This window comes from Amborella trichopoda, chromosome 9 (assembly GCF_054954075.1).
Source record: "Amborella trichopoda isolate Santa Cruz 75 chromosome 9, AtrichopodaSantaCruz75HAP2 v2.0, whole genome shotgun sequence".
Classification (NCBI taxonomy): domain Eukaryota; kingdom Viridiplantae; phylum Streptophyta; class Magnoliopsida; order Amborellales; family Amborellaceae; genus Amborella; species Amborella trichopoda.
In genome coordinates, this window is record NC_142344.1 from 38,917,284 (window position 1) to 38,934,244 (window position 16,961).

The window sequence follows — 16,961 nt, forward strand, 5'->3', positions numbered from 1 at the left end:
TTACTTCCACATATCATCGAGACCGGTCCTTTTTATCATCAACGATCATTTCAAAATCACGTTTAAAGAATAAAGGAAGCCATCTTTATGACCTTATGATTTGATTGAGGGTATGACCATTGATAGAGCGGATTGGCAGAACAAGATTCGTGTAGCTGACCCTAAATAGTTGGGATAAGGCTGGTTTGAACTTTTTTTCCCCCTTTCAGCCCGCCCGTGAGGGTTTTTGAACTTTTTAGATGAGGAGGCTAGAACTCTTTACTATTTGGGCCATAATCCTAATATTTGGGTCCTAATCCTTCTCTGTTCCTCTAAAATGTCACTATTGAAAGGTGACTTAAGTCATTATGATCAGATGTGGCACAGATGGGGCCAGAACTGTTAGGGGGAGCCCCTTCTCGGTTGTCGCCTAGACGTAGATGGTTCCATTCTTTTCAACTTCCCCTCCGAGAGCAGTGTGCTTCGTGCTCTTCATTCAGACGGCTCTGTAACCTTTAAAGGAGCCCAACTCTCCCTCTGCCCCTTGTCTCAGGATGAAGGCTCCTTTTGCAAACAAAGAGTTTGGGTCACAACTTCCCACATCCCTTTGCATGCTCTTGCCCCAGCCACTTATCAAAGCATATCTGAAGCCTGTGGGTCTTTTGTCGCCATCCATTGGAGATCCACCGAGTTTCTCCCGTTGAGTTCCATGCAACTGTTGGTCGAGGTCTTGGACCACAATCTCTTACCCTCCTCCTTGTGGCTCGATGTTGAGGAGGTTTTTTTACAGGATTCGATTATCTTGGACTCTTGCCTCTCCCTCGTCTAAACATTTTTATGCCCCCCCCCCTTTCGCTATTCCGATCCACCTAGAGTGCCCCTCTAACCCGTGGACGCTGGTTATTAGGAAACGCTGCCCTTCAAACAACCCTTAACTCTAGAACCACCGCAAGCGCCACTTTCCTCCATCCCTCCACTCCGCTTCATCCCTCGGTAACATTGTCGCTGCCTCAGCCCCTCCACCATTTCGCCCTAACCCCAGTTCTGGCAAGGCACCTGTCGTTCCCACCATTGGGCCATTGCCCCAGCCGCTTTGCCACCTACCCCATCGTCGTGAGCAGGCTCCATCTCTCTTCTTGGGGAACCCTCTCACCTGGCCCCCATGCCATGTAGCCCGACCCGCCGCCCTTGCATCACCCCTCTCATCCTGTCCTGTACTGCCCCGTACTACCGCGCCCCCACCTGGCCAGCCACATTGCACCTAGTTATCCTTTGCCCCCTGTCCTCATGGTACGGCCCCCACCTAGTCTCTGACTCCTTGTATCCTACCCCCTTCTCCCTCATTTTCTCCTCCCATCAACCTACCCGCCCCCTCTCACCACGTATCTCCACCTCCCTCGGTTTCCCCCCCATCTGCTGCCACCTGGCCTTCCCCAGGCATTGTACCCTCGAGGATTCATGCTTCCTCCCCTCTTCTCTCGCTCTTTCCTCTATCTACACCGTAGCCCGCCCATCCTCATCCTCCCCTTCTGCTGCCCCCCAACCCACCCCCTCACCTTCCCCACCCTCTCGTTTCCCCTTTGACTGTGCACCCCTCCCCACCACCTCTTGCAGCCCCACTCTTCTCTCTTCACCACTCGCACCTCCCATGGCGAGAATACCCCGCCTCCCTCCCCGCTCCTGGCCAACCCTTACCCTAGCTTAACCGAGCGACACCCACTCACTCCCCTTCATTGCTGCTTCAAAGCCAGTCTTGGTCCCCAACATAGCCTCCCTACCTACGGCCTCCCTTGGTCCTGTGATCTCTCCTCCCCTAGTTTGCACTCTCGGCTCCTCAGACCTATCGACATCTGCGACTGATCCTTCCTCATCGGAAGCCGACATGGACTACCCCTCATCACCTCCCCCCCACGAGCAGGAGGCCGAACCCCTCATCTTTCCCTACCTATCGCTTCGGGGGCTTCTTGCGACCTGTGTCCCTTTTGCGGCCCGCATCCTTCAAGGCTTCTTCTCCACCGCCGTGCCCTTACTCCCTTGGCCACCCTACCAGATGCTTCACCTTGGCCTCTTACCCCACTCAATCCCAGCCCCTTCTTTCAATCTCATCCCAAGTCCTCCACCCCTCCTCTATAGCCCTTTCTTGGACCCTTTCCCCTCTTCCTCTCCCCCTTCCCCTTTTTCCCCAAGCCCCGCCCCTCCCCACCCTCTGGCACCCATTCTGGCACCCCTCACTAGCCACTCTTTTCCAAGCTCCTCCCTCTCCACCCCCTCTTCTCCTATTCTCTCCCCCTCCACTCGCCTGCACTCTTCTCCTCCCTCATAACCTCTAACGCTACCCTCTTCCTAGGCTCCTCTCCCCTTCTATCCCTCTCTCTCTCCCCCTTCCCTCGAGGCCTTCGCTTCTACTTCCCTCTCCTCTTTTCAGACTTCTAGCTCCTCACCTCTCTCCTCCCTCCTCTTCTAACCCTTCTCTCTCTCCCCCCGTGCGACTTCTTCATTCGTGGACTGTATGGACGAGGTAAGACACAGTGAAGGAAATTCTTCGTCTAATGGACTTTCCCTACGTTAGCACAAAAGGTCTGTTTCATCTCTTCTTTCAAGCCGATGCCCAAGCCAGGATGGAGGTAAGCTCTTTTTGTTCTTTGGAGGATATCGCCCCGCTTTTGGAAGCTCAGGTTGGCCCACACCCCACTGATTTCGCCATGAAGCTCATCTCGTGGAATATTAAGGGGTTGGGCCAACCCTTGAAACGTTCTTTTGCCCACGGCCTTTGATCCAGACTATACCCCTCCATCCTCTCTCTTGGAGACCATAGTTACCGAGATAACTTTCCTTGCTTGGCGATCCCTTGCAGAACCTTGATTCTCTCGATCTCAGAGTGGATCTCTTCTGAAACTCAATTTAGTGTTTTCGAGATCTCTCTCCATATTATAAGGGAGCGAGTTCCTTACAATTTAATTTTGCTTTCCTAAACACTACAGGATCTAGTTCCCTAGTCTTATGGTTCGTGCTCCAGAGTGCATTGGGATCTGGATTCCAAATGACGGAACACAAGCATCGTCATATTTGGCATCCAGATCGCACCAATATGGGATCACTTTAGAGGTCCTTATTTATTTCATAGAAGACTAAGCCAACATGTTATTGGTTAACAACTTCGGGAGCTACATTTTAAAGCCACAAATCCTTATTACCTATATGAGGAACTCGAGTTAAGAAAATGGAACACACTCCTACAAAAGTTATTTCTCGCTCCATAATATGTTGGATCACTTTTACAACTGCACTCTGCCCTTGGGAACTTCGCTTCTTGCATATAGGATCTCACACCTTTATATAATAATTCTCCATCCTATGTAATAAAGGAGCTCGATCCCCTATACGCATGAGCCTTGATTCTAACCTTTGAGACTCTACGGCCATCGATCCCTTACACATGGATCTTTAGTATAGCTTTGAGCAGCAGATCCCGCCCCCAAATCCCGGATCCATTCCTGTTCCCGTACTCAACAACTATGTTGGAGATTAAATCTCCTTCCCCTTCTCTTAGGCTGATTCGCTAGATTTGGGGACATCGACCATCCCAGTGGGAATCCATTCCAGCTTCTGGTGCGTCCGGTGGCATTTGGGTGGTCTAGGACCCCACTTTACACACGCTTATCAGCCCCTATCTGGGTTGGTTCTCGGACACTGTCCTCCTCTTCAAGATCTCCGATGGACAACTCTGGAAGTTCTCAGCGATCTACTGTTCAAACTTTGTTGAAGCTAAACCACAATTGTGGGAGGAACTTGACCTGGTAGCTTCTCTTCAGCACTTGGCATAGTGCCTGGGGAGCAACTTTAATATCACTCGGTGGTCTTTCGAACGAAATTCCAAAACCAACATTTCCTGGAATGCTCGACTTCTCTGATTTCATCTCCAGAAACAAACTTATTGACATTCCCCTCCAAGGTTTCCTTGGCTCTCATGCCATTTCCATACCCAAACCCACGATCCGCCTTGATACTCAACCTACTGCCAGGGGCCCCAAACCTTTTCAATTCGAGCTTGCTAGGCTAGAGGAACCTTCTCTCCTCTCCCTTTTCTCGTCTTGGTGGAGTGCATTCTCCCCTTGGTGTTGGGTAGGGCGTTGTACAGACTTCAAAAATAAAATTCAATTACTTAAACGAGCCCTTAAGGCTTGGAGCAGGTCCCTTCTGGCAACTTCACCCCCCTTAAAGCCTCTCTCCTCTCGGAAATCCAAGCTTTGGACCTCATCGAGGAATCCTGACCCTTTCCGAATGGAATGCCTCACTATAGCCTTGCTCAAACAAGACTATCTCTCCCTCCTTAAGAAAGAAGAAGTTAACTGGTTCTAAAGATCCAGGGTCGAATGGTAAGAGTCGAGTGAGCTCAACACTGGCTTCTTCCACAAGATCGCAAACTGCCGTCGCCGAGACAATACTATTTCGCACCTTAAGGTCAACGATAGATTGCTTGACCAACCTGGTGAAATCGAAGAGGTCGTTGTCTCTTACTTCAAATCCCTGTTCTCAGCTCCCTCCGAACCCTCGACCTCGTATGGGCGATTTATCCTTCCTCACGCTTCCACCTAACCTTGCCGAGTGGTTGCAACGCCCGTTTGTTGAAGAAGAAATCACCTCCGCCATTGCAGACCTTGGCTAGGATCAGGCACTGGGGCCGAACAACTTCCTGGTGGCACCTTTTAAGATTTTCTGGTCCTCCTTCAGGGATGATTTCCTCTCCTTCTTTGAGGAATTTTTCAACCAAGGAATCATTCACACCACCCTAAATGCTACTTTCCTCACCCTTGTCCCTAAGATCGATGGTGCCAAAGAGCTCAAGGACTTCTGCCCTATCAGACTTATCAACTCTACTTACAAAATTTTAGCTAAGGTCCGTGCCTCCCGTTTGAAGGAGGTTCTGCCCCATGTCATATCCGCCTCTCAATCGGTATTCGTGAAAGATAAGAAAATTCTCAACGGGGTTTTAGTAGCCCATCAATGTGTGCATTCGAGACACCTTGCCAACCTACTGGGTCTCACTTATAAGATTGACTGGAAAATGGCCTATGACCATGTAGACTGGGCCATCTTGGTAGAAATCATGTTTCGCATGGGGTTTGGAGAAAGATGGAGGAATTGGTCCATTCTGGTTGCCAGATAGGATTCAGAGGCACAACGCATCAGGTGCCTGGAAATCTTTCTCAACTGCCTTCACTCCTTTCAGAAGGTCTATAAGGTTCCACCCAAGAGATGAATCGAGAGTTAAATTCTGGTCATATTTGTGGTTAGGACCCTCACCCATGTGTGAGGTGTTCCCAACACTCTTCTCTCTAACACATATTATTGATTCCTCAATTGCCGAGGTGCTGGTTTTGACCGGAGGACGAAGAGTTTGGAACCCTTCATTTCGAAGGAACCTAACTGAAGATGAAACCATTCACTTCCAGGTTCTCTCGTCAACCCTACACTCTCTTTTCTTCCTGCCTCAAGGCAACGATGTTATAGTCTGGACTCTTGCCCCCTCAAGGAGCTTCTCTGTCGCCTCCTTCTACAAAAGCTTAACTCTGCTACCCACACTCCCAGGATCTCTTAACTCGGTGCATTTAAGAGTGTGGGCCACCATAGCTCCACCTAAAGTTTAGACTTTCTATTGGCTAGCCTTCTCCCACAAAGCACTCACAGTGGATAAGCTTCAGAAAAGAGGGATCCCCATCCCTAATAGGTGTGCTCTGTGTGAATGTGAGGAGGAAACAAATCTCCACTTCTTTATCCTCTGTGAGTTCTCCTACGACCTTTGGGGTCGAGTCCTGCAATTATTTTGCATCAACTGGGTCACTCCTCCCTCGGTCAAGGCTCTGATATCCTATGATCTTTATTCTTGCTGGCCTAAGGCCGGGAGAATCTTGTGGAAGGCAACTGTAGCTGCTACTCTGGACTGTTTGGCTGGAATGAAACTCAAGAATCTTTCTTGGCTCTAAACTTCAAACTTCGGCAATCTTCCACATGACTATCTCTTTGGTCACTTTCTGGGCCTCAAACCACAAGGTTTTTGTGGGCATCTCAGGGAGTTTCTTCCTTTCCCAATAGTACAATCTCCTCCATCATCGACCGCACTTGACTACAAGGCCTAATAACTGGCAACCTTCTCTAGAGGGAATGATCAAGTTAAACTTTGATGGGTGCTCCCTAGGTAATCCGGGTCCAGCAGGGGCAGGGGGGGTCTTTAGAGACCGCAATGGCATTATCCTCCAAACACTTTCTGGGCACATTTGCCAAAAGGACTCCCATCACGCTGAAGCCTTGGCCTTTTTAATTGCCCTGAAACACTACAATCAGTCATGAGGCTTACACCTCATAGTGGAAGGTGACTCACAAAATGTCATCTCCTGGGCAAGCAGGACAAGCCCTCCACCTTGGCACCTTATTCCAATATTTGATGAGATACATCACATTTGCAGGGCTATGGACATCTCTTGGAAGCATATATGAAGGATGTCCAGCGACTACGTAGATCGGTTGGCGAAAGCGGGAGCTAGAAGTCAGTCAAGATGTTCAAGCCGGGTCCACCTTCTTTTTTGCGCGGGACCAGTGGCACACAACTTAAACCTCTTTGCTTGAGGTTTTGCACAGTTGTTTTTTTTTTTATGAACGCTCATTGTAAATCTTTGTATTTGGGCGACTCTATAAGTCCCTTTTTGTACAAGATAGTCTAAACGATTTTTTATCGAGTCCCCAACTGTGGGTGACATCGAACCACTCTTGCCATGTAATCTTTTACCATTTTAATACAAGTTAACTTCATAAAAAAAACACCAAAAGATTACTTCCCGGCTTCTAGTGGCCTCGGACAAGGGGATCCCCTTTCCCATTTCCTGTTTTCCATCGCGACAGAGGTTTTCAGCCAATCTATTTCCTTCATGTTCCAATCTTGCCGCCAAACCGGGTTCAAAAGCAGTCCGTGAGGGCTTCTTTTCACCCACCTCCAGTATGCCGGCGATACTTTGGTCTTTCTTGGTGCCTCCACTGGGGAACTTGAATCCCTTCGCCTTTTCCTCTAGTGCTTCGAATTTGCCCTGGTGTTCAAAGTAAACATGGAGAATCCAAGATGATAGGGGTGGCCTTAAGCCCCAAATAGACCTTCTCCTTTGTCTCAGGTTGGAACTGCCAGATTGACAAACTCCCCACAACCTACCTGGGCATGACTCTTGGCCTGGACAAACTGAAAAAGCGACAATGGTCCCATGTCATTGACAAGGTTGACCAACGCCTAGCCCGATGGAGAGGTCGCTTCCTCTCCTTTGCGGGTCGTACTACCTCATGTCATTGTTTCACACCCCTGCGGCTGTCTCATCCCACTAGGAACATCTTATGAGAATTTTCTCTTGGCAAGGGATGCCGGCTCTAAGAAGCTTCACCTCTTGGCCTGGGATAAAGTTCATCAATCCAATCACCTTGGGGGTTTGGGCATTCAATTACTAAGACAACATAATATGGCACGTTTAGGTAAATGGTGGTGGCGTCTAGCTACCCTTGATAACCTCCTTTGGATCTATGTCATCCAGTGTAAATACAAACTTGACCCCACCAGTAGACCATCTGGGGCTTGGAGGTCCTTCTTAACCTCTCTCACGTCCTTTCAACGACTCATTAGATTCTACCCAAGGAGGGTCGTCGAGTTCGCTTCTGGACTGACATCTGGTTGGGGCACACTCCTCTCAGAGGCCTTTTTCCTTCCCTCTTCTCTATTCCTAAAGACCAATCCTCCTCGGTAGCCGAAGCCCTACCCCTCTTTGGCCCCTCTGAATTCTGGTCTCCCTCCTTCCAGGGACTCTTAACTGATGTTGAATCCTTGGAGTTTACCAACCTCTCTGCTGTTCTTCATTCTTCTTTCCTGGCCCCCTCAGGCCCATACAGGATGATTTGGAGCCCATCCCCATCGACCCTCTTCTCTGTTGCTTCCTTTTACAAACACCTTATCGCCCAAGCCTCGTCCTCCATCGCTCCCCCCAAAATCCAAGCTTTCCTGTGGATAGGTCTTCTCAAAAAGGCTCTCACTATTGATCAGTCGCAATGGAGTGGTTTACCAATCCCCACAGATGTACTATGTGTTGGTCTGCCGAAGAGAATAGCCCACACCTCTTTCTCCACTGCATTGTGGCCCAAAACCTTTGGGGGTCCCTATTTCGTCTCTTTGGATGGCAATTGGTCACCCCATCCTTCGTACCAGCACTGTTCAAGTTGAGCCACGACTGCCCTTGGGCAAAATCTGGCCGAATCTTGTGGCAAGCAGGAATGGCAGCTACGGTGGAACATCTGGATTGAGAGAAACTCTTGGATCTTTTGAGGAGAAATATGCTCGAATCCTCGACCAACTTTTTGGCCTCAAACCACAAGAGATTCAAAGGCCTACCCTCATCCACTTTCCTACCCAACTGGAAGTCTTCAGTCCTTCTCCGGCTTCCCCACCCCTCTCGGTAAAACTGTCATCACAAATTTAAGTTAAGTTAGGATATATGGTTCAATGTGTTATTTGTTTGGACATGTTTTATACTTCGAACATTAGATTATAATATAAGAGTGTATAGGGCCTTGAGGAGATCAATTCCACATGCTTTTTAAACAGTGAAAGAGAGAAAAGCTTAGGGTTTTGCAACCCTTACTTGAGGTATGGAGAAGAAACCCTCGATTTCTTGGAATTGTACTTGTGTTTGGCTATGTTTCTTGTTGATTTAATTGTTCCCTCAAATTCTCGTGCATCAAATTGGTATCAAAGCCTGCATTCTACATCGAAAGTATTGTAGTGGAGTACGCAGTTACTGTAGCACTATACAGAGTTACTGTAACACCAATTTTTTGTTGCCCTAGGTCCACAACAAAACGGGGAAGTTATAATGGGGGTCTATTTTTTCTAAAGTTTTGCCAAAACAACCTAGATCTTGCTGATTTCAATAGTTTTTTTGTTGATTGTTTGCCTAAGGTTTGTGATTTCGGCGAATCCATGGCAGCAAGAAGCGGCTATGATGACAGAATTGAGAAACTTGAAAGGCAAGTACAGCAGCTGGTGCAGCAGTTCGCGAGCCTCAATAATGTGTAAGATGTGATCTTTCTGACCTAGAGGATCTCAAGTACAAGCCTTTTCACTTTTGCACTCCGCGCGGGAGTCCAGTGAAGATGATAGCTAACAAACGACTTGGATGTGGGAACATCACTCTAGGGTTTTCGATTTGGAGGATGAGATTCTTAATTTTGACACAGATCATATAAAAATCTGTAGGATGTAGATTGGGATATGCTACCAATCTTCGACACATACTTAGATGAAGAACAAGATCTTGTAGGAGATCCAATCTATGATGATGATCAAAATTTTGTGGTTGAATTGATATTTAACTAGGAAAAAGATGAAGGACTCAAAGGAGAATTGATATGTGAGTCGTTGATCTCAAAGATGCACCCGTGGTGTGTTTTAGAGCTGAGTCTGGGCAAATTCAACATTGTCACATGGCTGAAGTAATGCAATTTCAATAAATTAATGTGATTAAAATATTTTACCGACAAACAATGACTATTTCCTCGAGGGTTTCTCAATTCTATTGTACAATCATTGTGTTTTGATTAGTGGTGTAACCCACTAGTCTCAGGATCATGTTTACAATATTCGAGTTGAAGAATGTTGCTGGACTAACGCCAATTTCATCTTAGCACACTTCAAAAATCGTCTTCGAGTTTTCTCCAACTAGGGAGAATAATGGAGGGTAAAATTATTCTTATTTTTTATTTTTATTCTACTTTAAATGATGTATATTATAGTTTAGTTTTAGGGTTTATTTCTAGGGTTTTTTATGGTTTTAGTTTTCTATGGTTTTTATTTTTTTATTTACTTCGTAAGTAATATTCACCAGTACTGTTTATAGGGGTAAAACTGTCATTATAAATTAAGTTAAATTAGGATATATGGGTCAATGTATTATTTGTTTGGATATGTTTTGTACTTTGAGCATTTAATTATAGGGAAAATATCCTATTATCCCCTACTTTTATCGTCTATATCTCATTAGACCCAAGAATTAAAAATATTACTTGTAAGCAAAAAGACTCCATTTTTTCTATCTTCCAACCCCCTAAACCCTTTTCACCATGTATTATTGACCTCAACAACTTATGAAATGACTCTATCTCTCCGTCTCTCCAAAACTCTATCTCTCTCACATCATCGTCTCTCTCTCTCTCAAAACTCCATCTCTCTCTAAAACCCAAACTACATCTTTCTCTCATATCATCGTCTCTCTCTCTCCCTAAAACTCAAACTCCATCTCTCTTTCTCTAAAACTCCATCTCTTTCTAAAACCCAAACTCCATCTCTCTCTCTCTAAAACTCCATCTCTCTGTCACACATAAGAAGGTGTGCTCGTGTTCATGTTCGAGCTCGAGCTCAAGCTAAACCCCTTGGTTGGTAAACTCACCAAGAAGCGAAGAGAGAGAGAGATGGAGTTTTAGAGGGAGAGATAGAGTTTTAGGGGGAGAGAGATGGAGTTTGAATAGGGTGTCATTTTAATGTTTGTTTGGGTCAAAAATTTATGGTCAAATGGGTCCAAGGGGTTGTAAGATAGAAAAAATGGAGACCTTTGTTTATAAGTAATATTTTCAATTCTTGGGTCTCATGAGATATGGAAATTAAAAATGGGGGATAATGAGTTTTCTCTTAATTATATTATAAGAAGATGTGGGACCTTGAGGGGGTCAATTCCACATGATTTCTAGAAATTAAAAGAGAGAAAAGCTTATGCTTTTGCAATCTTAGCTTGGGATATGGAGAAGAAACCCTCGGTTTCTTCGAATTGTGCTTGTGTTTGGCTTTGTTCCTTTCTTATTTTATTGTTCCCTCAAATTCTCCTGCATCACATATGCACGAAAACAACTCCTCACAGGTTGAATGCTCCTTACATAGTATCAAAAGAAAAATGAGGGGTATACAGTTCTCTAGCATCAAAGAATGGTTATGTTGGTCATTGCTACAATAAATGGAAAACTGATGCATTTATGGTCCCACAAGAGCAAAAAACAGTTGGATAGCTGCTGGTTTTCCCCTGTAGGTCCCCTTGCCCTGCCCTCACTATCCAGGGCATTGGCTACATGGTTGGCTGCCCACTGGATGTGAGGTTTAGCTGGCCACAAAGATGAAATATGTGGTCTAAGAAAGGAATTGATCTCCATGGGCTTTGGGCTCTTTTGGAGGCCCAAAGTATGGTATTCTTGGAGTCACTCTCTACAATAAGGGGGCTACCAATATTCCCTATTTGGGGACTTTTTTCAAGCCTTTGAGCAGTGTGATAGTCTCAGTCATTATTGAGTTGAAATTGCAATATATCCCAAACTCGAGAACAAAGTATACCCTTAGCAGTCTCCATGGATAGCTCTGAAACAAGCTGGTCCTTGGTTGCCTGGGGAACAATTGTCGATGTGCAATCCTTAAAAAAGAAAAAAAAAAAAAAAAAAAAACAAAAAAAGAATATGTTGAGGTACATGCAATTTCGAAAAAAAAAGAAAGAAAAAAAGGAAAAAGGATGTATGCTAGACGCAACTTGTCGGGTATGGGCATATATGTAGCCCATGCTCCAACGTGCCTAACAGGTGTGCTTTATGATGTAATTAGGGTGATACTTATTTTATATCATTAAGGTTTATTTCATAGTTACCAGAAGCTCTCCACCGACCTCGAGATACTGGTTCTGAAGCTCGATTCCGTGTTTTTGTTGAGGAATCTCCATGGAAACCATCTTTCAGAACCAAAGAAACTCGATTCCTTAATTTCGGAATCTCGATTCAACACATCTTTAGAAACCATTTTTCAAAACTAAGGAAACTCGATTCCTTAATTTCGGAATCTTGATTCAGCGCTTCTTTAGAAATCATTTATTGGAACCAAGGAAACTCTATTCCTTAATTTCGGAATCTCGATCCAACACATCTTTAGAAACTTGAACCCATTAATTATGGGTAGACGTTCCCAAGTATATCGAATTTGGATTCCAGCGAGGATTAAATCTTGATTCAAAAATAAATAAATTCAAAGTATCAAAGAAAAAAAAAACCAATACAAAATACATAATGTCCAATGTTTGTGATGGTTGTGCACTTCCTAAAGGAAATTGAACTAGAAATCTTCATTCGAATGCTTTTAGTGGTTGCAGTTTATCAGTATTTTACTTGTGCCACCCTAGAGGGCCTTTACTTCAAATTTAAAATATAATTGGATAGTACAACACATGCAATTAAAAGTAAAACCATGGCACAAACATAATCCTATTTTGTCTTTATAATAATAAAGTCAAAATCACAACTTAGAAATACTTGCTTTTGTATATAATGACCGTCAGTTCAATAGTCAACACAATAACTTTAAAATTTGGGAAACCTTCTAATAAGAGACGTCCAATATAGGTTCTAAAGTTGATAAGGCTCAAGATGTGCTTGGGGCTTTGTTCTCCATAAAAATGAAATCTCGATTCCTGATGGGGGTCGTCAAACGCATTCCATATTCCATATTATTGTAAATCTCGATCTCAAATTGTTATGGCTCTTTGATCCATATACTTCAAAAACTGATTCCACATATGTCAAAATCACGATTTGAAATAGCAACATATCTCTGTACCACATATGCCAGAAACTCAATTACATAGATGTCAGGAACTCGATTCCGCATATTAATGAATCTTGACTCCTGGAGTGTCGATTCCAGGGGGATGGGAATCTCGTTTCCAAGGAGGATGGAATCTCGATTCCAATGAGGATGGAATCTCGATTCCAATGAGGATGGAATCTTGATTCCGTTTGTGGATGAAATTTAGATCTATTTCAGTCGAGACACGATTCTTAAAAACTAGGAATCTCATTCCTAACGATTCCTAATGTACGGACAACGATTCCTAAGACAGGAATCTTCTAGCCAGCCGTGATTCTGCGTTTCCGGTTCCTAAAACGATTCAGGTTCCCATGCATTTCCAACAACTATGGTTTATTTCTTAGGAATCTGTAGGGCTAAGTTTGATTATTTTTCAGAGATTTTCGGATTAAGTCATTTAGTTTTATAAACATTAAATATTTTTAGGGTTTTGGGGTTTCTTTTGTTTCCAAATACATGATCTATTGTAAAGAAAGATGTAGAGAGGAGCTATTGGTTTTCTTAGACTTGATTTCTGTGGGGTGGCTTCCCTGCAGGTCACTGTATTTTTTCAAATATTCTTTATTTATTCTCTCCTCACTACATGATTTGGCTTGTTTGGTGAGCATTAAAAACGTCATACCCAAGGCAAATGCATGTACCTCATGAATTCAATAGAATACACAAGGACACATGCTCCAAAATGCTAGGGCAGTCATTCCTGTTGGGCATGTATCCATCCCTCAACATGCCAAACATATTTCATCGTGTATCCTAATATGCAGAGTTTTCCCCTTTAAACTCCTCTACAGAATATGCATATATCATCGAGGAAAGGATTAAATGAGATTGACAATGCTTCATATTGGCTTTCTCTTTCAAATATTGTGCATGATTAGCAGGACGATACCCTATCCTATGGATTATCGAGAAAAGACAGGAAAAGATAATGCTCCATTCTGTGATGATCTCATTTGGTTGACATGGATTGATAAGATCTTGGAAATTTTACAGGATGGTAATTCTGTTTGCTTATTCACTTGCTGGATCCTTTGGATTTCTCTATGTATGACGAGACGTAACAAGGATGAATAACATGTAGGGCAGCCGATGTTTACAGATGACATGGTGAAAGTTTAAAGGAGTAAGGCTGGAGCGGTTTCTAAAAGAAATCTAGAAAGCGAAAAAAGCGTTATCTGTCTTCGACAGTGCTAGGCATAACTAGATGATGGCTTATTGTTGCATTCAATGGCACATATGAAAGACTTTGTTCTGGGTGTGATAGGAGATGTCTGACAATGTGGTAAAGGAATTTCTTTATAGATGGATTGGTGTCAGGTCCTATGGAATCTGGTTCCATTTCTTGAAGCATAGGGCTCAAACCCTCAATCTTGGTTTTAGGAACAAAAGTTAGAAACTGTTTGACCATGGTAACTCATTGTCCATCATTATTTTTACATGTCATTTTTGAAAGGGTAAACTGCAAAGTTGTTTTTATTGTTATTATGATTTTTTAAAGCATGCGAATCAAACCCGCAATGTTGGGTATAGGAACAAAATTTCCAAACAGTTAGGCACTGGGAAATCACTGTCCTCCATTAATTTTACAGTGCACCTTTCAAAGGGTAAATTGTAAGAGTTTCTTTTATTATTGGTGAGCCTTAGAAATCTAGAAGGCTTTGGGTTCTTTAGTTTTATATCTAATGGGTATAGTAGCGTTCTTTAGTTTTATATCTAATGGGTATGGTTGCTGTTAGGTTCCTGCAAATTGTTTGTTTAATGATTTCTTTTTATCGGTTCGTTGAATGACTTTCTTTTCCTTCATTCTTGCAGTTCAGTAATTATACTTTGCAGATTTTTATCTTCTATTTGTGAAAGGTGTATTTTGCAATTTGGTATGATGTTTCTGATTTGAACAAGTTCATTGATTGACCACCTAGATGATTCTGATGTTTTCCGTGCTTTGTTGATTTGTTTACAGGTATGTTTCAATTGTGTGGTCGTAGATTTGAACAAGTTCATTGATTGACCACCTAGATGATTCTGATGTTTTCCGTGCTTTGTTGATTTGTTTACAGGTATGTTTCAATTGTGTGGTCGTATGTTCATTATTTTTAGTGTACAAAGTAAATGATTGGTCAGTGGTTCATTCAGGCAAAGGAAGACTTTTTGCTTGGGATACATGTTGTGATAGATATGCTGTGGTGGAATCTGCATTGCCTCCAAGAGTGCCTCTCATTCCTAAAGGGACTTCCAGAAAAGCGAAGGAAGCTGCTGCAGTTGCGGCTCAAGCTGCTGCTGTTGCTGCCAATGCAGCATCCGCAGCCACTGTCCAAGTGCGTATTTTACTGGATGATGGGACCTCTAATGTTCTGGCACGTTCTATACATGGACGCAGTGAGCCGGTATGAGCATTCCTGTTGGTCATCTAAGTCTACGGTTTTCTTTTCCCTTTACGTTTGCATCTTTTCTGTGTTGTACTGGGGTGGCCATCTTTTGTCTCATTTTAGATGCGGTTCTTGAGACGTGAGTGCAACCTTTACCATCTCAATGATGTGATCATCTGCGGAATTCACTCTTTCATCACCTCTTAGTCAAATGGCAGATTGTAAATGATGTTTTGCAGTTACAAAAGTGTTTGTACCATAGTTTCTAGGTCTCTAGGATGTTGTTTGTGAACTCCTGGCATCACTGAGACATAGATGCTTTTGTGTAGGTATTTTGTGCAATATAAATTAGAATGGCCATGTACAAACCATGGTTGTTGGAAAAGCCTGAGATTCAGAATCGGTTTAGGAATTGGAAGCATGGAATTGCAGCAGCTAGAAGATTCATCATGTTGGAATAACTGTATGTACAGTGCGAATTGCAAGAATCGAGATTCCTACTTTATGGGAAATGTATCCCAACCCAAATGGAATTGAGATTCTTACCTCTTTGGAATCATGCATCAACCCAATTGGACTCGAGATTCATTCATACATTTTTGGAAGCAAGTTTCAACCCAATTGGAATTAAGAATCCCTTAATAGTGGATTGGAGATTCCCAGCGGTCCTAAAGTATTAAGTGGCCTTAATCATGGTTCCCTACAAGGTATTGGAATCAAGAAAGTAAAAATGCGCAATTTGTTAATAATGAAATGTTAAAAAGACAATATATTTATTTTGGTTTTGCAAATTTAGGAATGGTGTTACGTACAATTAGCAGATGCTTATAGGGTTCTTAGACACCGTTCATTTATTAAATAATAGTAAATTTCGGTAATATAGTATTTCACTAGTCCACTAAGGAATTCATAATTCGTCAAAGCCTTTTACCAACTAATTGGGGTTGCCTACATGAATCCTGGTCCGCCATTCTGCTGTGTTAAAGGTCATACCCTGAGTACTGTAGGTTCAGGACTCATAGTAAGTTTTGACAAAGTTTTACGTTGGCTGCCTACCTAGCACAACCCAGCCTCTTTACCCCGGGCATGGGACGGGTTAAGGGAAAGTTTAAGGTCTTCACCCTTCTTAGACCAATGGAAAGTTATGTATATGCATAATTAATTAATATACAAAAATTTTTCCTTTTGAACACACAAAAAATAAGAATTGACTTATATCTGATGTTACATGGAAATCTATATGAGTGTTGCTGTCTCACATACGTGTAGCTCTCGGGCATAAAGAGTAGGACACATAGAATAATTTCACACAAATATTATTTGAAACAAATAATAGAAGTTTTATCTATAAATCATAAAATGCCCTTAGGTTAAGATTGGAAATCAGCTTAGATTAGCATTAGTAATCAGTAGTAAAGTGGGGGACCACACAGCACCTCTCCAAGAGGTCTTATGTCCGAGAACCTTGTGAGCACTTTTTTTGGTTTTATCTTTTAAGAGTCCGGAGGTGTCAACGCATATTAGCATGCAACACCGGCCCTTTGCTGGACTGTTGCAGTAGCACGGCTTATATCCTTGTTTACAATGACATCTAATATCCTCTGGCTATAACTGTAAATCCAGACTGAATTCAATACCATCTCCCATTAATGCAGATCTCAAAGGGAGTGATTTTGATGTGTTAAATCCACTGAATGCTGCTATGTTGCCACTAACAACATAACATAAACATGGCAACTGCAAATGATAAATATTAAAGATTAATAGGTATGCTTTCGAATCATTACAAACAGCATACTCCGAGCATAGTTAGCTCCAGAAAATTTTGGAAAAGTACCTTGTCAATAAATCATGAAATCTAAGGAATTGATGATTGTGTTTACAAAACATACAAATATTTTTTAAAAAATACTGAAAATGAGATT

General features: G+C 43.1%; 1 pseudogene across 1 annotated transcript in view; it reads left to right on the top strand.

Annotated features, from left to right (window-relative positions):
* The window catches only part of LOC18438882 (uncharacterized), a 44,348-nt pseudogene that overhangs the window by 11,722 nt on the left and 15,665 nt on the right, over nucleotides 1-16,961 (top strand). The window contains exon 6 of the transcript XR_016041368.1: nucleotides 14,804-15,054. The product of XR_016041368.1 is annotated as an uncharacterized LOC18438882 (transcript). The remainder of the gene's footprint in view (nucleotides 1-14,803; nucleotides 15,055-16,961) is intronic.